Raw genomic sequence first — 11,012 nt, forward strand, 5'->3', positions numbered from 1 at the left:
ATTCTCTACGAGTTCATTGGCCAAAGTAGTGAGTCCTTGCAGTGCTCTAGATGTGGTGCCATGTAGGGCTGCTTCCTTGGGAATAAGGGTGCAACACTGACTGCCTGGCATCACACATACTCAATCACACATACTCCTCTTTTTAACCAATATCATATCTAATGGTATCCCCATGGTATCCCCATGCCATGCTACTAGTGATGTCTAATTAATTGTTCTGCAATCCATTTTATAGCATTTCTTGTATATTTTATAAACCTCTGCTGATTGTAGTAAATACCATAGATCCAATCTATAATTTTATTAATAGTTACCCACCATAACAGTGAAGACTCAAACCCTGCTGCAAGTTGGCTCCTTGCGTTATGTTTGTCAGGGACTCCCATGGGTACCCCAATAGTGTGTGTATGTATGTTTATATCTATCTATCTATCTATATCTATATCCTATCAGTAAATGATACCCCTAGACTTTTTTTGCTTCTTTTTTGTATTTAAGATACCAGGGTGAATGGTATAGCCAATTGTATAAGGGCACATGTATCTCTCCAGTTAGAAGGCAAGGTGGACCACTGGATTTTCCCTCCACAATACTACCAGAGATCTGCCCTGGGAACTATTTGAGAGCCAAGTAGTTCCTCACTACATTTTCTGCAATTTTTAGGGTCTCAGTGGACAGAGTGAATTCTCCCAGGAACTTGGTAGCATTACCACCCTGCTGTGAGGGATAGGCTGTATGTTTGTCAACTGTAGATAACATGGGAAGATTTCTGGTGTCCCCGCTGTGGAGAGGGGGGAACAAAAGAGAGAGAGAAACTTACAGGTTTCAATTCCCCAGACAGTCTTCTCCTGGTAGAGTGCGATCATACACACTGTTCCCTGGACACTATTTGTCCACCTCAATGGAAAGGGGGCCACCTGGGCAACTGGTCGCCCTGAAGCACAAGCATAACAATTGCTATGTTTGAGAATTTGGACATATATATTTTACCCATTCTACCCAGGCATTCACATCCTCATATTCTGTTTCTACCTCAAATGTGTGTTGGAGTTCCTTTATTTCCTTAACAGTTATAATGGGGTTATTGAGATAGTGCCCCTCTCCTTTTACAGATTCTCTCTCTTCTTGGGTATGGTTAGTAACAGTGGGCTGTGGTTTCCATACAGCTATCTTGAATCTGGCCATTGGGTCTTTCCCTGTCACATCCACTCCAAAACCATAAGTACGGTTTATAATTTTATCTGCCTTCCTAATCATTATCACAATCAGATTGCACTGCAGGGGCTGGCAATTTGGCTGAGCAATCCCTTCAAATATGCTGATTTGATTTTTCAAAGTCCTAATGGAATTGGATGAACTTGGTGAATACGTCCATCCATTACAGTTGGTTGTTGACCACACATTACTCCATCCTATGTATCTGTTCCTGACCCTGGGGGAGGGCAGTGCTATTTGTTCTCACTAGTTAGTTGTTGAGCCTCCATGTCTCCACAGGCTAACACCTGACTAAATGGTCTGGGGAACCTTGGTCTTGGTTACGTTTACCCATAATTTCACAGAGTAGCCTGTTTCCCCTCTCCGTTTATCACTGTCCTCCCAATCTATACTCTCAAATCCTTTGAGAGGGGTCATTATTACCACCAGTATTGCAATTTAGCTCTTTTTTAACTTAGCAGTGTTTGGGGCTAGGAGTCAGAGGAGGGCTTTCTTAGAATGATCCATAGGGGATCATCTGAACCCACCAGTCCTCACAGTCTGAGTCTAGATTGGTGAGTCCTTTAACTCATGTACAAGTCCAACATTTTTTCAGTGGTTTGAACAGCTGTCTCTGTGATCAGCAGAACTTGGAAGGGTCTGTCCCACTAGGGCTGAAGTTTAGCTTCCATCCAAGACTGGATCAATATCCAGTCTCCAGGTTGGAACTTGTGGATGGCAAACTCTAGTGACATAGTCTGGGCCAACGGTCCTTCATGTGTGAGAGAAGATAAAGGCAACCCAAGTATATAGTTGTTGAAAAAGACATCTTCAGTTTCAAACTGAAGAACTCCATCCCCTTTCCCACGTAGGGTAATCCAAAAAGTATCTCGTAAGGTGAGATTCCAACATCTTTTCATGGAGCAGTTCTGATTCTTAGCAGTGCCAGGGGTAAGCATTTAGTCCATGGGAGCTTAGTTTCCAAACCCACTTTTGGCAGATGTTTCTTTAATGTCTGATTCATCCATTTTGCCTTTCCAGGGGAGGAAGGATGCCATAGAGTGTGAAACTCTCATCCCTAGGGTTTCCATTAGTAAGATATGTGAAGTAAGATGACTTCTTTGATCTGAGTCTGTATTTTCCACAATCCCATACCTGGGAATTATTTGTTCCAGAATTATTTTTGTTATTATGTTAGCTATTCTTGATACAGAAAGAGAAGCCTCTACCCATCTGACAAATGCTCAATTAATACTAGCATATATTTAAATCTTCCTACTTTGGGTAATTTAGTATGGTCTACTTAGATGCTCTGGAAATGTTGAAGTCCTGGCTCTCGTCCATCCGAAGGTTGTTTCTGTAGAGCCTTATTTATTCATTGACATGTTATATAGCTTTTACGTATTTGTTTAGCTGTAGCGTACAGTTGTATACATACATACTTTTTTAATACAGCATCACACATTGCCTGGACCTCACAATGACTCTTTTGGTGTAGAACAGTTAAAATTTCTCTCATTACTTGTTTATTCATCATTTCCCTACCATCATAGAGTTCACTGTCCTCCTGACTCCTTTGCCTCTAATTCCTTGAAGGCTGCTGTCTCTTCTTTCTTGAATACTTGCTATCTCTTCTTTCTTGAATGCTTGCTTTCCAGGAGGTTTTACTTCAGGCACAACATAAAGTTTCATTTTCATTTTTAATTGCAAGGCGGCTTCTGTAGCTTTGTTATCAGAGACTTTCTTTCCCCATTCTGCTAGACAGTTTCCTGTTTGGTTTCTCTTTACATGTACTGTAGCGATCTCCACGGGTAATAACAGGCTTTCCAGAAAACCTGTCTGATTAATTCCTCGTGGGCCAGTTCCTTCCCTTTACTGTTTATTAAACCCCTTTTTTTTCCCCAAATTTTTACAGAAGTGTGTACCACTCCATATGCATATCATGAGTCTGTAACAGTTTTAATGCCTGATTTAATGCATATAACTCACAAGTTTGAGCTGACCAATTACCAGGCAAACTTCCCATTTCCTCAACATAAGGGAAATTATGTCCCTTTGATGATTTTATAGCTATTACATCGTCTTCGTTGTACCACTCTAGAGGAGCCATCTATAAACAGTGTTTCCTCTTAATCTAAGGGTATATCTTGTCAGTCTGACCTTATCTTTGTTTTATAATTGATTAAACAATAATGTTCCACATTCACTGTATCTTTAGTTCCCTTTCATAAGAAGAAGGCAAGATTCAGGATAGAATCAATGACTATAGTTAAATAGTCTTTTTCAATTAATATGGCTTCATATTTCAGTATCCTGGAGTCTGTTAGCCACCTTCTTGCCTTCTGAGTAAGGGTATTCCTTACTTGGTGTGGGGTAACAGCAATCAATCGCCCTCCAAAGGTTAATTTCCTGCTTTCTTTCACCAACAAGGCAGTTGCTGCTACTGCCTGAACACACTCTAGCAAGCCCTGAGATACAGGGTCTAGTAATTTAGACAGGTATGCTGTGGGTTTTCTTTTATTTTCCCATTTCTGGGTTAAGACTCCCAAAACAGCACCCTCACTTACTCATAAAAAGATGAAATGGCTGATTCAGGGTAGGAAGAGCCAGAATTAGTGCTGTAACCAAATCTTGTTTCAGTTTTCCCACCCTTTCTTTTTCTTCTTCTGTCCAATTTAACGTGTTGGGTTTTTTCCCTAATAGTTTGAATAGCTTGTTTCCTGAGCGTATGCTTCTATATACAGTCTACAATACCCAGTTAAACCTAGGAATTTTCTTAATTCCTTCTTTGTTCTGAGGAGAGGGAGTTGCACAATTCCCTGAATCCTTTTAGGGTTTATCCTCTGTTTACCTTTAGAGATTAAATGTCCTAAGTATTTAACTTCTTTTTCCATATACTGTATTTTATTTTTGGACACGCTTAGTCCATGCTTTCCTAAGAAATTTGAGTTCATTTGTAGCCTCTTTTACCTTTAATTTTTCTATATATGTTAATATATATTATATATGTAAGATATTAATAAGTCAGCTACATATTGTAAAAATACCACCCCTTCTTGAACCTAAAACTCTAAAATTGTATTCTAAAATTTTCTCCAATATGTGTCCAAACAAATTAGATGATTCAGTAAAACCCTTGGGGCAAAACAGTCCATCTGTGTTGTTGTTTATGACCTGATTCTGGGTCCTCCCATTCGAATGCAAAAATATCTACTATCTGGGTCCAAGGGGCAAGCCCCAAATACATCATTTAAATCTACAACACTAAACCATTTAGGTTCAAAAGGGATTTTGCTCAACAGGGTATCAGGGTTAGAAACCAGAGTGACGCTTTCTTACTATTTCATTAACTTTTCTCAAATTCTGTTTTAGTCGGTGTGTCCCATTTGTTTTTTGTACTGGTAAAATTGGAGTGTTAAATGGTGATATACAAGGGTCCAGAAAACCATCTTTAATCAAGGGTTGCACAATTGGTTTCAAGTCTGTTGTTCTTTCAAGTGAAATAGGACGTTGTTGCTGTTTCACTATCTCACTCCCTTCTTGAAGAGTTATTTTCAAAGATTTTCAAAGGAGTCACAGTGAGCCCTCCTCAATTTTCCTCTCTTGCCCGAACTACTGCATTTATTTCTTCATCTTTCTTGGTTAATAAATTCATTGAAATGGTTATTCCCTTTTTCAGGTTTTCAACTCTAACCCTAACTTGATTATTAAATCTTTTCCCAATAAGTTTGTTCCTGCTTCATAATAATTGTCCACTGACTGTTTTAGTTCCCCAGTTTAACTTAGTGGTCTCACAAAGTGACCACTTCTACCCCCATTACTCTTACAGTAATCGAGTATTACTAGTCAAATTAAGTCCTGGTACTTTATAAGCTAAGTATGATCTGGCCCTATGTCTACTAAAAATACGACTTCTTTATTAGATCCCACCTCTACGTTTATCAAGGGCTCTTCATGGGACCACTTTTCACAGAGCCCCTGACTTCTCTATTCATAACTTTTAATTGTGAATATTTTCTCTTCCCTTTTTGCTTCAGGATATTTTCATTAGAGGTGACCCATTTGTCCACATTTGAAACATTTTCTCTGTATCTGTTCTTGTTGTGGTTGGGAAGGGGGGAGTTTGCCACCTTAATTTTCCACTCCTGCTATCTCTTTCCTCACTGTTCCACCCCAAAATTTGTCTTCCTTAGAAACCCTTTTCCTGATGGGTTTCCATTCTGTCTCACCACTTGATCTACTGTAGAGATCATTTTTTGCCTTTTGTTTTCTTTTTAACATAAACTTTCTGTGTCTCTCTCAAAAGGTTTTCTAATAGTTATACATTCCACCCTTCTACCTTCTAAAGCTTCCTTTGTATATCAGGCCAGGCTTTAGTCACAAAATTGACCTTTAAGAGCCCTTTAACTACAGGAATCATCAGGATCCATCCCTGAATTCCTTTGCTTCCTGTCTCCAAGTCTCTCCAGAAATTCACTTAGGGTTTCATGTTTACTTTGCTGAATGTCAAAAGCTTTAGTAAAGTTCTGAGTCTTGAGTAATGCTTCCTTAATTCCCACTATTATTGTATCTCGCAAGTCCCTCATATTTATCCTGTGCCTTTTCTCCCACTCCTGCATGGTAGCCCGCATTCTTCTCCACTGAAGAGCATGCATAGAATAGACATCATTTCCCTCCAGGAACAGTAATTAGGTCCCAAGAATTGATCAAATTGCTCCGCTAGTCCAATAGGATCCTCAATCAGAGACTTCATTTGCCTTTTAAAACTCCTCACTTCACCACTGGTAAGGGGAGGGTTTATGTATCCTATTTCTCCTTGTCCCATTGGGATTTCTCTAAGGGGATACATATTATATTGGGAAAGGGGAAATTTTCAATTTCTTTTCTACACTGTTCTAACTCGTACCAAAGCCTGGAGTGCACTCTCCGTCTAGAGGTGGCTTCAGCTGCAGCTCTAGACTCAGGCTGGAAGGGAGGAGGGGTTTCCCCTACCTGGCACCAGCTCTTGTTTCTGCATTCTTCAGCTCTGTTCCTGAAACAGCTGCTGTTTTCATTAAAGCAACATTTGGGTTATAAGGAGAGGTCAGAGTTTCTAAGGGATCCTGTTTATGAGCTTTCTGCTTCTCTCCTTTTTCTTCTGAACTTTGACTCTTTCTTATGAGAAATTGTTTTACTTCTTGCAATCAGCAAGTGGCATAAGCCATTTCTTCGTCTGAGAAAGGAGTCTTATTGTTTGCTGATAAATTCAGCATCCAACATACCCAATCTTTGTCAGACCAATATTTTGGCCAAAATACTGCAGCTCTTTTGATTGGTTCTTTTGTCCATATAACTACATAATATTTAATTATCTTTTTCTTATCTTTCACTTTTATTTGCAGGCTATCCTTCCAATTTCTTATCATTCTTGCTAAAGGACTGTCAATAGGCACTGCTAGGGGTCTCTTCCTGTCCCATTTTTCCTAGTCACCTTTACTGCACTGCTGCAGAATTTTACTTCCTTCAGGGTACCACACACTGAAGTTCCAGCTCTAGAAAATGGAGGTGCACTGTTATGCACATTATCGTGCTGGGTGTTGCACACTTAAGGGTTTTCCAGATTTCTGAGACTCTTCCTTTCTTTCTTAATCGCATAATTTGTCTCTATGGCCACGCTCCTTGTGGAACTACAGAACCACAGGTTGGGGCTCCGCACTCACTTTGTACATGAGTATGCCTCAGTCGCGCTTCACACAACAGTCTCATCTGACCTCCAATGTAATACTTAATTTTTCTTACCTTGGTCTGTGCATAGAGTAGCCGGGTCAGTTTCCCAAAACTGTACTGTCTACTGTGCTTTCTTTCTCTCTACGTCATTGTTCATGGATCCTGCCTTTATAACCAGTTCTAGTATTTTTTTTAATTTGTTTTGTTTTGTTTTTTATCAGCTCCCTGCAGAATTGCCACTATTGTAGCATATAGGACCACTGAAAATACAGTGGAGTGTCACAGCAGTGAGGACTCCCCACTGGGGTGATAGTATCTGGATGAGCCCCCAATTGCGAGAAACACTTGCAAGCGAACAGGTTAGGCCGAGGCAAGGATCTCAGTAAACAGTATTTTATTTCACGATTGCAGTAGCAGGGGTCCTGCAAGCAGAAAAGCCTGCTGTAAGAAAAGCAAGCTCTTATATCTGCTATATCCTGACACTGAGTCCGTCCCCTGGTGCAGGTTCACATGCTTTGTGTACACATCCTCTAGGTAGTTGACAAAGTTCCATCTCTCTGTGTTTCTCCAAGTAAGCAGAATCTGCAAAATAGTTGCCAGGCCAGTATCTTCAGGCCAGTATCTCTGGCCATATGTCTTGCCAGATAAGTTCATTTCTTCTTACATAGTTCTGGATCCAGATGTACGTTTTACAGTCCTTACTGTTGGTCATCCCCTCAATCTCCCATTGTGATTTCCCCAGGGGAGGAGAGACATGAATTAACACACCATACAGACTCTCCTTTTATCTCTCCAGAATGTGCACGCCCTATTCTTTAACCACAGACAGAAACTTATCTTGTTTATGGATTCTGAATTATACCCCTTTGGTACAACATTCTATTATGCAAAAACTACATGTCATCTCTCACACCAGGACACCACATAGTTTCTAGAACACGTTAGGTATCATTTAGGAGTGTTGAACACTGGTGTGCTTTTCTTTGTAGCTTCTTATTTCTTGTAGAGTCTTTAAAAGTAATGTGTGGACCTCAGGCTGGAGATTTCAGAACTGAGTTAATGCAGATGGGAAGTAGATCAAACTCAGAAAGTGAAAAATATTTTGGATAGATTGGAAAGTGTCTGGTTGAATAGAATGGTGAACGGAATCTGTGTGGCTGATGAAGTCCTAAGAGAAAGTTTTTAACTCCAGGCAGACAGCAGAGATGTGCAAGCTTCTTCCAGTGGCAGAGGCAAAGTCATCTGACTGTCAGTGTGTTGTTCTGTCATCAGAGATGGAGATGAGGCTGTAAAACAGCTTTTGCTGATCTTGAGCATTCCCAGCTTTTTGTTATAAGGAGGAATTTCACCAGACTTTTTCATACATATCATAGGCATGCTAGCTTTTGGGAATTGGATATCAAGAAAGAGAGCTGAATGTTGATACAGAGCTGTTTATACGGAAATTAACTGTAGCACCTGCCTGCTAGAGTGGGTGATCATGTGAATTAGAGGTGTTACTGAACTGAGTTTAAATGACAGTAATTCTTGGTAAGAACAGTTGTCCATCTAGGCCTGAGTTATAGAATAGCTTAGGTTGGAAGGGACCCCAAGGATCAAGTTCCAATCTTCCTAACAAAGGTAGGGCCACCAACCTCCAGATCTGGTTCTAGACTCAGTTGCTCAGGGCCCCATTCAACCTGGTCTTGAACACCTCTAGGGACAAAGCACCCACAGCCTCTCCAGCACCTCTCCACTTTCTGTAAAGAACTTCCCAGACACCCAATCTGAACCTTCCCTCCTTAAAACCATTCCCCCTTGTCCTGTTGCTATCTACTGAGTTAAAAATTGATTCCTCTCCAGTTTATAATCTCCTTTTAAATACTGAAAAGCTGCAGTGAGGTCTCCTCACAGCCTTCTCGTCTCAGGCTGAACAAGCCCAGCTCCCTCAGCCTGTCTTCATAGGGGAGGCCAGAACCTGTAAACTTTTTCTTCATAGCAGTTCTAGAAAACCATGGTATGGGCCTAGAAATGTATGTAAGATTTTTTAATGAGCAGGGAGACTGTCTTAGGTGAGTTAGTCAGCTATTCAGGAAATATTTTTGAGGGGATGTAAGACATGCAGGAATTTAAGAGCACCTTCATTCAGTTTTACATGTGATTCTTAATACATGATGGTATTTTTTTTTTCTACTACATAAACAGCAAAGCACTGCATTCTCTGCAACTCTCATCTGGTGTAGATTTGAAGAGGAGGCACAAACAGTATTTCCCGTTCTTTTTCATGGACTTCCATGGGTAAGGAAGGCTTGGTATATACGTGAAGGGAGGACAGGACAAGTTCCTCACTCTGGAGGAGAAATGGATTATGGCTTAGGTTGCTAGAAAATTTATCAGTTACAATGAACTTAAGCAAGACCATTTTGGGGACATTTCTGCATTTCCCTTATGTGCCATTTAAGAAATGGTCTAAATGTTACTAGAATATACATTCTGGATAGTAGTATGTCAGCATACTAAACTCTGTCTAGGTTGTGGAGGAGAAAGGGCTCATGATATGTAAATTTCTGCTTGTCTGCTTTATTATTTGGAGGCATTAGTTAGATGCAGTTACATGTAGTAGTCTGTCTCAGCAATAGATTTGGGTTTTCGTTTGGAAAGAGATGCATTTGGGGAGTTACATATGTCTTTCTGTTGTCCATTCCTATGGGAAGCAGAATTGTTAAGGAAAAGCAGTCAAAATGCGTAGGAACTACAAGACTGTATTCAAAGTCAGGTCTCAGTTGAACACTTGTTGATGTTGCTGGGAGAAAGTGAAGAAAAGGGAACTTTGAAAGTACTGCACACAAAGGAACCTTTTTTGTTGCTTTCAGAACTCTTTGATGTTCTTCTGTATGCATAACTTACTAAAAGGAGTGCTGCTAAAATGGTTCTTAGAGCTGAGGTCGTTTGAATAGGAATACTCTTTAATCTACAGTGTTTGTTGCTGAGAAGCTCAACGTGAGCCAGTGCAGCCCAGAAATCCAGTATCTTTGGCTGCATCAAAAGCAGCATGGCTAGCAGAGCAAAGGAGGTGATAATTCGCCTATACACTGCCCTCCTGAGGCCTGGAGTAGGGCCTCTTAAGGTAAGAAGGACACAGACTTATCAGAATGGATCGAGAAAAGGGCAATTAGGATGATCAGAGAGCTGTGGTTTAGGATGTACAACATGTACAAATTAAGGACTGATTTTTTGTTTTAGACGGATTGCAATACAATTATATTTTAATATAGGATTGGAACAGGAATGGAGTTTTGTTAGGGGTCATTGGAATTTTTGGGAATAAAGTATTGTAATCAGAAAAAAAAATATTGGTAATTTACTACATCAATAGTTTTTGGGGAATAGATAGAATTATATATAAAGAATTATATAGATAATAATATAGAATTATATATAAAGAATTAATGAAGATAATATCTCATGTACAAAATGGCACTTGTTGGAGACAAAAACAATAATCCAGTTATTGTTGCTCTTTTGTCTGTGATGTGTATTTGCTATGCGTTTTTCTTATGTATGGTGGACTAAGCTTCCTTGATACTTAGTTAATCAGTGTCATTGAATACTTGCATCTTGGGGAGAAAAGAACTGGACAGGTGAATACAGCACAGAGTGTTACATGGATGGAACAGGAAGGTGCCATGAAGCAGGGAGAGAAAACTGAGCGTTATGTAGTTATGTACAGGTTATGAAGTTATGTACAGGTTCTATATAGTGTATAGTGTATACATCCATTCAACTCTGTCTAATCAGTGTAGTGGGTGTCCAGGAGTCAAGATGACTCAGGTATACGAAGATGATGAATGGGACTGTTGCATTGACTGTGCAGCTATAAATTTAAGAAGTGTGGTTTGCTCAAGGACACGTGTATAGTTTTTTTTTTTTCTTTTCCTTTTCCTCACTAATACTGTGCAAAGTACTGTCTGCTGGTAATTATTGTCTGGACTATGTCTGCTCAATAGCATTGTGTATTAAGAAAAAAAAAAAAAAAAAAAAGTATTTTTTGAATGTCAAGAGAAAACTTTGAATGCTAGTGTTTATATTCTCCCATTAATCTAACAGTCAGAAGGCCAACAGTAACAACACAA

The 11,012-nt window shown here is 39.7% G+C and overlaps 1 protein-coding gene across 1 annotated transcript in view; it reads left to right on the forward strand.

Annotated features, from left to right (window-relative positions):
* The first annotated feature begins 953 nt into the window (after positions 1 to 953).
* LOC125687911 (alpha-2-macroglobulin-like protein 1) overlaps positions 954 to 11,012 on the forward strand; it is a 66,312-nt gene continuing 56,253 nt past the window's right edge. Inside the window, exon 1 of the mRNA XM_048933250.1 lies at positions 954 to 10,006. The gene's annotated coding sequence lies outside the window, so the exon portion shown is untranslated. The remainder of the gene's footprint in view (positions 10,007 to 11,012) is intronic.

The sequence above is a fragment of the Lagopus muta genome, chromosome 1, assembly GCF_023343835.1.
Source record: "Lagopus muta isolate bLagMut1 chromosome 1, bLagMut1 primary, whole genome shotgun sequence".
In the NCBI taxonomy this organism is placed as follows: domain Eukaryota; kingdom Metazoa; phylum Chordata; class Aves; order Galliformes; family Phasianidae; genus Lagopus; species Lagopus muta.